Source organism: Triticum aestivum, chromosome 5D, assembly GCF_018294505.1.
Source record: "Triticum aestivum cultivar Chinese Spring chromosome 5D, IWGSC CS RefSeq v2.1, whole genome shotgun sequence".
Lineage (NCBI taxonomy): Eukaryota > Viridiplantae > Streptophyta > Magnoliopsida > Poales > Poaceae > Triticum > Triticum aestivum.
The window spans coordinates 536,155,040-536,167,307 of record NC_057808.1 but is presented as its reverse complement, the minus strand read 5'-3'; positions in this window follow the sequence as shown (position 1 = coordinate 536,167,307).

Sequence of the window (12,268 nt, the reverse complement as noted above, 5' to 3'; positions counted from 1 at the left end):
CAGCGCCTCTCTCACTGCTTGCGCTGATGGTGGTTTCTCCTACAAAGGTTGTGATGTACGTGACACTCTTATGCCATCTTGATGAAGTAATGGCGTGATCTTTATTTTCTTGCGTGGGTTGGAATGGTGACCAGTGGAGACCAGTTCATGCCAGTGCGGATGAGAATAGGATGGTGAGAGAAATTGAGGTCGTTCTTTTGCTTGAAGGTTCATGAGCAACAGACACGACATCATGGTACAAAAGTGTTGGGGAACGTAGCAATTCAAAAAAAATTCCTACGATCACGTAAGATCTATCTAGGAGATGCATAGCAACGAGACTGGAGAGTGTGTCCATGTACCCTCGTAGACCGAAAGCGGAAGCGTTTAGTAACGTGGTTGATTTAGTCGAACGCCTTCAAGATCCAACCGATCCAAGTACCGATCGTACGGCACCTCCGTGTTCTGCACACGTTCAACACGATGACGTCCCTCGACCTCTTGATCCAGTTGAGGACAAGGGAGAGTTTCGTCTGCATGACGGCGTGGCGACGGTGATGATGAAGTTATCGGCGCAGGTCTTCGCCTAAGCACTACGACGATATGACCGAGGTGTTAAACTGTGGAGGGGGGCACCACACACGGCTAAGATAAGACTTCTTGTGCTTTGGGGCCCCCTTGCCCCCGTATATAAAGGAGGGGAGGAGGAGGCCGGCCGGCCCTAGGGGGCGTGCCAAGAGGGGGAGTCCTACTAGGACTTCCTAGTCCTAGTAGGATTCCTCTACAAGGAAGAGAGGGGGAAGGAAGGAGAGGGAGAGGGAGTAGGAAAGGGGGCGCCGCCCCCTTCCCCTAGTCCAATTCGGACTGCCAGGGGGCGCGCAGCCAGTCCCTTGCGGCCCTTCTCTCTCTCCACTAAGGCCCATGAAGGCCCATTAGTTCCCCCGGGGGGTTCCGATAACCCCGGCACACCGATACTTACCCGGTACCTCTCGAAACTCATCCGGTGTCCGAATAACATCGTCCAATATATCATTCTTTATGTCTCGGCCAAGGCTATTGCTCCAGTATTGTCACAAAAGATTTTCATTGGACCCGATGCACTAGGTATTACACCTAGATCGGATATGAACTCCTTCATCCAGACTCCTTCATTTTCTGCTTCCAAAGCAGCAATGTACTCCGCTTCACACGTAGATCCCGCCACGATGCTCTACTTGGAACTACACCAACTGACAACTCCACCATTCAATATAAATACGTATCCAGTTTGCGACTTAGAGTCATCTGGATCAGAGTCAAAGCTTGCATCGACGTAACCATTTACGACGAGCTCTTTGTCACCTCCATAAACGATAAACATATCCTTAGTCCTTTTTAGGTATTTCAGGATGTTCTTGACCGTTGTCCAGTGATCCACTCCTGGATTACTTTGGTACCTCCCTGCTATACTTATAGCAAGGCACACATCAGGCTAGTACATAGCCTTGCATACATGATAGAACCTATGGCTGAGGCATAGGGAATGACTTTCATTTTCTCTCTATCTTCTGCAGTGGTTGGGCATTGAGTCTGACTCAATTTCACACCTTGTAACACAGGAAAGAACCCTTTCTTTGACTGATCCATTTTGAACTTCTTCAAAACGTTATCAAGGTATGTGCTTTGTGAAAGTCCAATTAAGCGTCTTGATCTATCTCTATAGATCTTGATGCCCAATATATAAGCAGCTTCACCAAGGTCTTTCATTGAAAAATTCTTATTCAAGTATCTTTTTATGCTATCCAGAAATTCTGTATCATTTCCAATCAACAATATGTCATCCACATATAATATTAGAAATGCTACAGAGCTCCCACTCACGTTCTTGTAAATACAGGCTTCTCCAAAAGTCTGTATAAAACCATGTGCTTTGATCACACTATCAAAGCGTATATTCCAACTCCGAGAGGCTTGCACCAGTCCATAAATGGATCGCTGTAGCTTGCACACTTTGTTAGCACCTTTAGGATCAACAAAACCTTCTGGTTGCATCATATACAACTCTTCTTTAAGATATCCATTAAGGAATGCAGTTTCGACATCCATTTGCCAGATTTCATATTCATAAAATGCAGCAATTGCTAACATGATTCGGTCAGAATTAAGCATCGCTACGGGTGAGAAGGTCTCATCGTAGTCAACTCCTTGAACTTGTCGAAAACCTTTCGCAACAAGTCGAGATTTGTAGACAGTAACATTACCGTCAGCGTCAGTCTTCTTCTTAAAGATCCATTTATTCTCGATGGCTTGCCGATCATCGGGCAAGTCAACCAAAGTCCACACTTTGCTCTCATACATGGATCCCATCTCAGATTTCATGGCCTCAAGCCATTTCGCGGAATCTAGGCTCATCATCGCTTCCTCATAGTTCGTAGTTTCATCATGGTCTAGTAACATGACTTCCAGAACAGGATTACCGTACCACTCTGGTGCGGATAGTACTCTGGTTGACCTACAAGGTTCGATAGTAACTTGATCTGAAGTTTCATGATCATCATCATTAACTTCCTCACTAATTGGTGTAGGAATCACTGGAACTGATTTCTGTGATGAACTACTTTCCAATTCGGGAGAAGGTACAATTACCTCATCAAGTTCTACTTTCCTCCCACTCACTTCTTTCGAGAGAAACTCCTTCTCTAGAAAGGATCCATTCTTAGCAAATGAATATCTTGCCTTCGGATCTGTGATAGAAGGTGTACCCAACAGTCTACTTTGGATATCCTATGAATACACATTTCTCTGATTTGGGTTCGAGCTTATCAGGTTGAAACTTTTTCACATAAGCATCGCAGCCCCAAACTTTAAGAAACGATAGCTTAGGTTTCTTGCCAAACCACAAATCATATGGTGTCGTCTCAACGGTTTAGATGGTGCCCTATTTAACGTGAATGCAGCTGTCTCTTAACATAACCCCAAAATAGCGGTAAATCAGTAAGAGACATCATAGATCGCACCATATCTAATAAAGTACGTTTACGACGTTCGGACACACCATTACGCTGTGGTGTTCCAGGTGGCGTGAGTTGTGAAACTATTCCACATTATTTCAAATGAAGACCAAACTCATAACTCAAATATTCTCCTCCACGATCAGATCGTAGAAACATTATTTTCTTGTTACGATGATTTTCCACTTCACTCTGAAATTCTTTGAACTTTTCAAATGTTTTAGACTTATGTTTCATTAAGTAGACATACCCATATCTGCTCAAATCATCTGTGAAGGTTAGAAAATAACGATGCCCGCCGCGAGCCTCAACACTCATCGGACCGCATACATCAGTATGTATTATTTCCAACAAGTCAGTTGCTCGCTCCATTGTTCTGGAGAACGGAGTCTTAGTCATCTTGCCCATGAGGCATGGTTCGCAAGCATCAAGTGATTCATAATCAAGTGATTTCAAAAGCCCATCAGCATGGAGTTTCTTCATGCACTTTACACCAATATAACCTAAACGTCAGTGCCACAAATAAGTTGCACTATCATTATTAACTTTGCATCTTTTGGCTTCAATATTATGAATATGTGTATCACTACAATCAAGATTCAACAAAAATAGACCACTCATCAAGGGTGCATGACCATAAAAGATATTACTCATATAAATAGAACAACCATTATTAATTTAAATGAATAACCGTCTCGCATCAATAAGATCCAGATATAATGTTCATGCTCAACGCTGGCACCAAATAACAATTATTCAGGTCTAAAACTAATCCCGATGGTGGATGTAGAGGTAGCGTGCCGACGGCGATCACATCGACTTTGGAACCATTTCCCACGCGCATCGTCACCTCGTCCTTAGTCAATCTTCGTTTAATCCATAGCCCCTGTTTTGAGTTGCAAGTATGAGAACCAGTATCAAATACCCAGGCGCTACTAAGAGCATTAGTAAGGTACACATCAATAACATGTATATCAATATACCTTTCACTTTGCCATCCTTCTTATCTTCCAAATACTTGGGGCAGTTCCGCTTCCAGTGACCAGTCCCTTTGAAGTAGAAGCACTCAGTTTCAGGCTTAGGTCCAGACTTGGGCTTCTTCCCGGGAGTAGCAACTTGCTTGCTATTCTTCTTGAAGTTCCCCTTCTGTGTTTTGCCCTTTTTCTTGAAACTAGTGGTCTTGTTAACCATCACACTTGATGCTCCTTCTTGATTTCTACCTCCGCAGCCTTTAGCATCGCGAAGAGCTCGGGAATTGTCTTTTCCATCCCTTGCATATTATAGTTCATCATGAAGACTTTATAGCTTGGTGGCAGTGATTAAAGAACTCTGTCAATGACACTATCAACAGGAAGATTAACCCCCAGCTGAGTCAAGTGGTTATGGTACCCAGACATTCTGAGTATGCGTTCACTGACAGAACTATTCTCCTCCATTTTGCAGCTATAGAACTTGTTGGAGACTTCATATCTCTCAACTTGGGCATTTGCTTGAAATATTAACTTCAACTCCTGGAACATGTCATATGCTCCATGAAGTTCAAAACGTCTTTGAAGTCTCGATTCTATGCCATAAAGCATGGCACACTGAACTATCGAGTAGTCATCAACACGTGCCTGCCAGGCATTCACAATGTCTGCAGTTGCTGGCGCAGGTGGTACACCTAGCGGTACTTCCAGGACGTAATTCTTCTGTGTAGCAATGAGGATAATCCTCAAGTTACGGACCCAGTCCGTGTAATTGCTACCATCATCTTTGAACTTAGCTTTCTCTAGGAACGCATTAAAATTCAAGGGAATGGTAGCACGGGCCATTGATCTACAACAACATAGACATGCAAAAACTATCAGGTACTAAGTTCATGATAAATTAAAGTTCAATTAATCATATTACTTAAGAACTCCCACTTAGATAGACATCCCTCTAGTCATCTAAATGATCACGTGATCAATATCAACTAAACCATGTCCGATCATCACATGAGATGGAGTAGTTTTCAATGGTGAACATCTCTATGTTGATCATATCTACTATATGATTCACGTTCGACCTTTCAGTCTCAGTGTTCCAAGGCCATATCTGCATATGCTAGGCTCGTCAAGTTTAACCCGAGTATTCTGCGTGTGCAAAACTGGCTTGCACCCGTTGTATGTGAACGTAGAGCTTATCACACCCGATCATCACGTGGTGTCTCGGCACGACGAACTGTAGCAACAGTGCATACTCAGGGAGAACACTTATACCTTGAAATTTAGTGAGGGATCATCTTATAATGTTACCGCCATACTAAGCAAAATAAGATGCATAAAAGATAAACATCACATGCAATCAAAATATGTGACATGATATGGACATCATCATCTTGTGCCTTTGATCTCCATCTCCAAAGCACCGTCATGATCTCCATTGTCACCGGCTTGACACCTTGATCTCCATCGTAGCATCGTTGTCGTCTCGCCAACTATTGCTTCTATGACTATCGCTACCGCTTAGTGATAAAGTAAAGCAATTACATGGCGATTGCATTTCATACAATAAAGCGACAACCATAAGGCTCCTGCCAGTTGCCGATAACTTTTACAAAACATGATCATCTCATACAGCAATTTATATATCATCACGTCTTGACCTTCTCACATCACAACATGCCCTGCAAAAACAAGTTAGACGTCCTCTACTTTGTTGTTGCAAGTTTTACGTGGCTGCTATGGTCTTCTAGCAAGAACCGTTCTTACCTACGCATCAAAACCACAACGATGTTTTGTCAAGTGTGCTATTTCAACCTTCAACAAAGACCGGCCGTAGTCAAACTCGATTCAACTAAAGTTGGAGGAACAAACACCCGCTAGCCACCTGTGTGCGAAGCACGTCGGTAGAACCATTCTCATGAACGCGGTCATGTAATGTCGGTCCGGGCCGCTTCATCCAACAATACCGCCGAATCAAAGTAAGACGTTGGTGGTAAGCAGTATGACTATTATCGCCCACAACTCATTCTGTTCTACTCGTGCATATAACATCTACGCATAGACCTAGCTCGGATGCCACTGTTGGGGAACGTAGTAATTCAAAAAATTCCTACGATCACACAAGATCTATCTAGGAGATGCATAGCAACCAGACGGGAGAGTGTTTCCACGTACCCTAGTAGACCGAAAGCGGAACCATTTAGTAACGCGGTTGATGTAGTCGAACGTCTTCACGATCCAACCGATCCAAGTACCAAACGTACGGCACCTCCGTGTTCTGCACACGTTCAGCACGATGACGTCCCTCGAGCTCTTGATCCAGTTGAGGACGAGGGAGAGTTTCCTCGGCACGATGGTGTGGCGACGGGGATGATGAAGTTACCGGCGTAGGTCTTCGCCTAAGCACTACGACGATATGACCGAGGTGTTAAACTGTGGAGGGGGCACCGCACACGTCTAAGATAAGACTTGTTGTGCTTTGGGGTGCCCCCTGCCCCCGTATATAAAGGAGGGGAGGAGGAGGCCGGCCGGCCCTAGGGGGCGCGCCAAGAGGGGGAGTCCTACTAGGACTTCCTAGTCCTAGTAGGATTCCTCTACAAGGAAGAGAGGGGGAAGGAAGGAGAGGGAGAGGGAGTAGGAAAGGAGGGCGCCGCCCCCTTCCCCTAGTCCAATTCGGACTGCCAGGGGGGCTCGCGGCCAGCCCCTTGCGGCCCTCCTCTCTCTCCACTAAGGCCCGTGAAGGCCCATTAGTTCCCCCGGGGGGTTCCGATAACCCTCCGGCACACCCATACTTACTCGGTACCTCTCGGAACTCATCCGGTGTCTGAATAACATCGTCCAATATATCATTCTTTATGTCTCGACCATTTCGAGACTCCTCGTCATGTCCGTGATCTCATCTGGGACACCGAACAATCTTCGGTCATCAAATCACATAACTCATAATACAAATCGTCATCGAACGTTAAGCGTGCGGACCCTACGGGTTCGAGAACTATGTAGACATGACCGAGACACATCTCCGGTCAATAACCAATAGCGGAACCTAGATGCTCATATTGGCTCCTACATATTCTATGAAGATCTTTATCGGTCAAACCGCATAACAACATACGTTGTTCCCCTTGTCTCGGTATGTTACTTGCCCGAGATTCGATCGTCGGTATCATCGTACCTAGTTCAATCTCATTACCGGCAAGTCTCTTTACTCGTTCCATAATACATCATCCCGCAACTAACTCATTAGTCACATTGCTTGCAAGGCTTATAGGGATGTGCATTACCGAGAGGGCCCAGAGATACCTCTCCGATACAAGGAGTGACAAATCCTAATCTTGATCTATGCCAACCCAACAAACACCTTCGGAGACACCTGTAGAGCATCTTTATAATCACCTAGTTACATTGTGACGTTTGATAGCACACAAGGTGTTCCTCCGGTATTCGGGAGTTGCATAATCGCATAGTCAGAGGAACATGTATAAGTCATGAAGAAAGCAATAGCAATAAAACTAAAGGATCATTTATGCTAAGCTAACGGATGGGTCTTGTCCATCGCATCATTCTCTAATGATGTGATCCTGTTCATCAAATGACAACACATGTCTCTGGCTAGGAAACTTAACCATCTTTGATTAACAAGCTAGTCAAGTAGAGGCATACTAGGGACACTCTGTTTGTCTATGTATTCACACATGCACTAAGTTTCCGGTTAATACAATTCTAGCATGAATAATAAATATTTATCATGATATAAGGAAATATAAATAACAACTTTATTATTGCCTCTAGGGCATATTTCCTTCAAAAAGTGTGGAATGAGTTATAAATCTACTAGGTGTGAGTCATAGCTCATGTGAAATATGGGAGCTTCCACTCATTAGAACTTTTTCACAAGCGGCATTTTAAATTATAAGGTCGTGCTTATTAATTTCAGTATAGTGTTCCCAAAGTGTCATTTTACCAGACAATTAACATGGGCTCAAACCTCAATATGTATCTTTTAAGAACCGCAGCACACTCTCTCTATACGTCTCTACATACTCATCATGCGTTCTTTCAAAATTGCTAGTTTATTTATGTGAACCATCAAAAAATATCATTAGGAAAAATTACAAGTGTTGAGAACTATAAGCAATTAAGCATGCACATTATGTAACACCATGTTCCTTTGGTTTTACTATTCTACACTACTCTTCCGCCCAAAGGGACATCTAAACCCAACAATGGGACCATATGAAGCACAAATTGTTTTTTTAGATCCGTGACATGAAATTATTGATTTGGAAAAATGTGAAAGAGGTGCTTAGAGTATATCTTGGAGAAAAGGTAATCTACTAAATTATGTGTCTCTACCTATGTGGCGTTATATCAAACTCTCTAATTGGTGTAATTACTTGTGGAATCGATACAAACCCTACATCGAAACATGTCACTTCAAATAAAAATATTTTATCTAGTAACACCAATCTCATTTATCAATGTTGGCAAAAAAATCTATAGTGACGGTGATACTTAACATTTTCCAACCTTTCAAATCACAATTATCACGCCCATGTGCCCTCAGATGGAAGACTAGTAAGTAATGTTTGTTTGCTAAAGATTGTTGTAATGTTTTTATTGAGGAAAATAGAAGGGTATTTTCCTTTGCTAAGTATTGTCGCGATATTTGTTTCATGTGAAATTGTGTCTGTTTAGAAATCCATGCAGGGGAGGTTGTCTAGCAGGTAGGTATGAGTGTCACGTGGCTTAAGCCTTAAGCAAGGCACTAGTTTGTACAATGCAAGCGTGCCAATTGGACTAAAGGATGAAACATTAGCTGGCTGGCTTTATTTTCGACGAATTTTGTATACATAATAATAAGTTGTGTGTTGGGTAGGTGCGCCATCTTGATGCAGAGTTTAGAACTTTAAAACAAGTTTTTCCTTCTCAAAAAGAAAAGATTGAGAACATTCAATGTTTGCTTAAAGCGCTTCAGACCTACCGGATGACGAGCAAGCACATAATTGAGGGATTCTTAGCTATTCACCTACTAGAGGATATATATATATACATGATATCATGCTAATGCTATAGCACTAGTCCTTTATAAAGAGCAGGCTAGGATTTCCTAAGCAACAGAAGAATAGCATGTTCCTTATCCAATCGTCGTTGTGTATTATTTGTTGTATTGTATCCAAATGTCTGGATCTGAATTTGAAAGTGTGGGCGTGAGACGCACCGGGAATTATCCATCGATCCTCCTGATTACATCATGCGCTCTGTGTCACCGAGGCACTACATAATTTCCTCATTGATGTGCTGGCTGGGCGGTTCTCCTTCCAACGAGTGCCACACCCTCCTGCTCCATGAAGTCAGTAAGCCCCAGTTTCATGCCATCTATAGAGAGCAGTAGGGTGATCTTTGCTTGCCTAGCTGGGATGGGATAGTGGTTCCCGGAGATTGGTTTGTCCTGATGAGGATCATCAAGAGAAGAGGAGGGCAGAAAAGGCAGGCAATGTGTTCGCTCGATGGTTCACGAGAAGCGACACCGACGAGCATATCTCCATCGTCGATCCAACGTGATCCGCGGGCAGAGGGAACTCTGGTTTGAAGTCACAAGAACGTGGTCTCAGGAACCGCTGAGGTCTCCAGTCCTGTGGATCTCTGTTTTTTTCTTCAACCGCGTTTGTATATTGGATTGCTAAAAACATGTTATAGCAAGAGGAAAGAGAATGCTTACAAAATCAACATGTTTTTTTCTTTCATAGCTTTTGTATATCGGATTGCTATATTTGCACAAAACACACAATGACATATAAGTACAATTTATCATAGACACATCACACGTATATTAGCACAACACGTGTACACGTGTGCACATGCGTACGGGTACACACTCGCAGCACACACGCGCGCACACACGATGCACACACGCAGCACACACATACACGTACACATCACACACTGGCTCACTAGTCATCTCTTCTCCACTACTTAAAAAGAACGTAAATTTCACCTTTCTACCATCACCGCTTCGTCCAACCTTCCTGTATGATAATCAATCAACTTAATTTACTTACTTTCTGAACCTATTCCAATTTAATTTACTTACCAAACTTCCGATCAAAATATAAGGTAATTTACAGGCAGATTTGATGAATATTTATTTACACAACCACATTATTATCGTCAGGTAAATCACAAGCTAAGGTACTAGAATATTTATACCCCCTAGCAACACACGAGCATTTTTCTAGTTGAGACAAAAATATGAAAGGGGCCACTTTTACAAAGCCTTGCCAAAATTTAGCAAGTGCCGTTTGGGTTTGCAAATATGCAAAGTGGGATGGAAGATTTAACAAGCTTTGTAATTTTTGGGGTAGGGGACCACTTACAAAACCTGTTGGAGGAGGTTTTTGTCCAAAGTAGCAAGTGAGTGCAAGTATAAAAAGACTGTTGGAGATGCTCTTACCGGTGCAAATATTGTGCTATGCGAATGTACTGACTTTTACTTTTGTGTCCAAAAACCTAACAAGTCGCATACTCGCATGCATCTGCAATCCTTGTTTTTTTTCGGCTACACCCCTTCTTCCTCCTCCGGAGCATCCCCATCCCAACTCCCTCTCACGCTCTCCTCATCCTGCTCCTACTCTGCTTCACACGCACAAACGGCTTGGCCAGCGGCTACGAGCCAACGAGATCACTCGTACATACTACGAGATACCTGTGTGCTCTGCTCCCCGCGTCCTCGCTGTGCTCGGTTGAGACCATCGCACCGCAATGCGTCTGCCACCATCGATCAATTGATCCGTACGGCCTGCAGGGCAGGACGTCAACGGGGGACGTCGGCCCGCAAAGTGTGCGTGGCGGCGGCGGCCTTGGAGTCCTGACCGCACTGCCGCCGGTCAGCGCGCCGCGCACTTCATCGGCCAGTTCAGTAATCGTACTGACGATCTTCCTCATTTCGTCTCAAGTATCTGTTGTACTACCATGATTGAAAATAAATACATATATCAGAATTTTTTCATAAAAAATGCACACAACTAACACCAACACACACCAAAACACGTCGACAACTAGCAAAGTTATATAAGACCAAAGCTATGTTGTGCGTAGACGAAGAAAAAAAAATAACCCCAATGCGATTGATGAGGACATCAATACTATTGTTACATCTACAACACCTACTGTTATACATAATGGACAAATTACTAGAGCTCGCACACACCAATTAAATTACTAGGTACTTTCGTTTCTTGATAACGATTCTACTGTTTATGAGAATATGATGCTGCCTAAATCAGAAACATTTATTTTGCTTACAAATGAAGGGCCTAGCTTGGACAAAAATGATGGACATTGGAGCAAGATCAAGCATGAAGATGATGGCATGTGCAAGGCGAACAAGAACGGAGTTTCAAGTGATGATTTTAGGACTTTGAAGCCACCATAATAAGTGCATGAAGGCTTGAACGAAATATACAAGATGTAACTTCATAAATTTCGTCCAAAGGCTATTATAGGTGTTGCGTCACCTTATTATGGGTCAGGCCCATGTGATTTCAAAATACTTCAGTATAGGCTGTTTTTTGGACTCCGTATGTGTGGGAAAACAGAGTTAGGGTTTGTTTCGGACCCCTCCTCCAAGGGGCCACCAACCCCCCCCCCCCTTCCTCCATATATACAGCACTTAGGGCGTCGTTTAGACTTTGGGGTTTTGTATAGATTAAAGTTCTTCATAGCTGCAACTTCGCATACTTCGTTTGTGTTCTACTACCAGAGAAAGACGTCACAGAACCCCACCTTCATTAATAAAGCTTTCCTTTTATATTCGCAATATTTAGATTGCAATTTCAATTTTTTGCTTGTTCCTCGTTTGCATGCAGGAAATAGACCTTCGTGGTCAAGTTGATCATGCTCTGGCGTGGTCAATAACCTCTCGGAGTTGGTTTAGCGATTGCTAAGGCGCGACGTCTTCCCACGTTCGTAGTCGGATCGTCAAAGTCTACTCCACTGAAAACGATAGCCACCATCTCATCGAAAGACGGGACACCTTTGCCTCTATCAAGTGGTATTAGATTTCCAGGTTGCTCGGTGAGATTTTACCAGTTTTTAGTCTAGATTGCTTGTGTTCTTCATACATACAATCCATGAAAAAGCCAAAAAAAAGGGTTAGTTCATAATATCCAAACCAGTCTGAGCCATTGCATAATCTTTTCAGTGTTTTGCTTTGTTGAATTTACGGTTGCATCATCGTGTCAAGTTGTTGGACTTAGCGTATAGTCCTTTAGAGTTTCGAGTTCTGTTCACAGTTTGTCACGCCGCTGCCGCACCATCTTCATCACTACT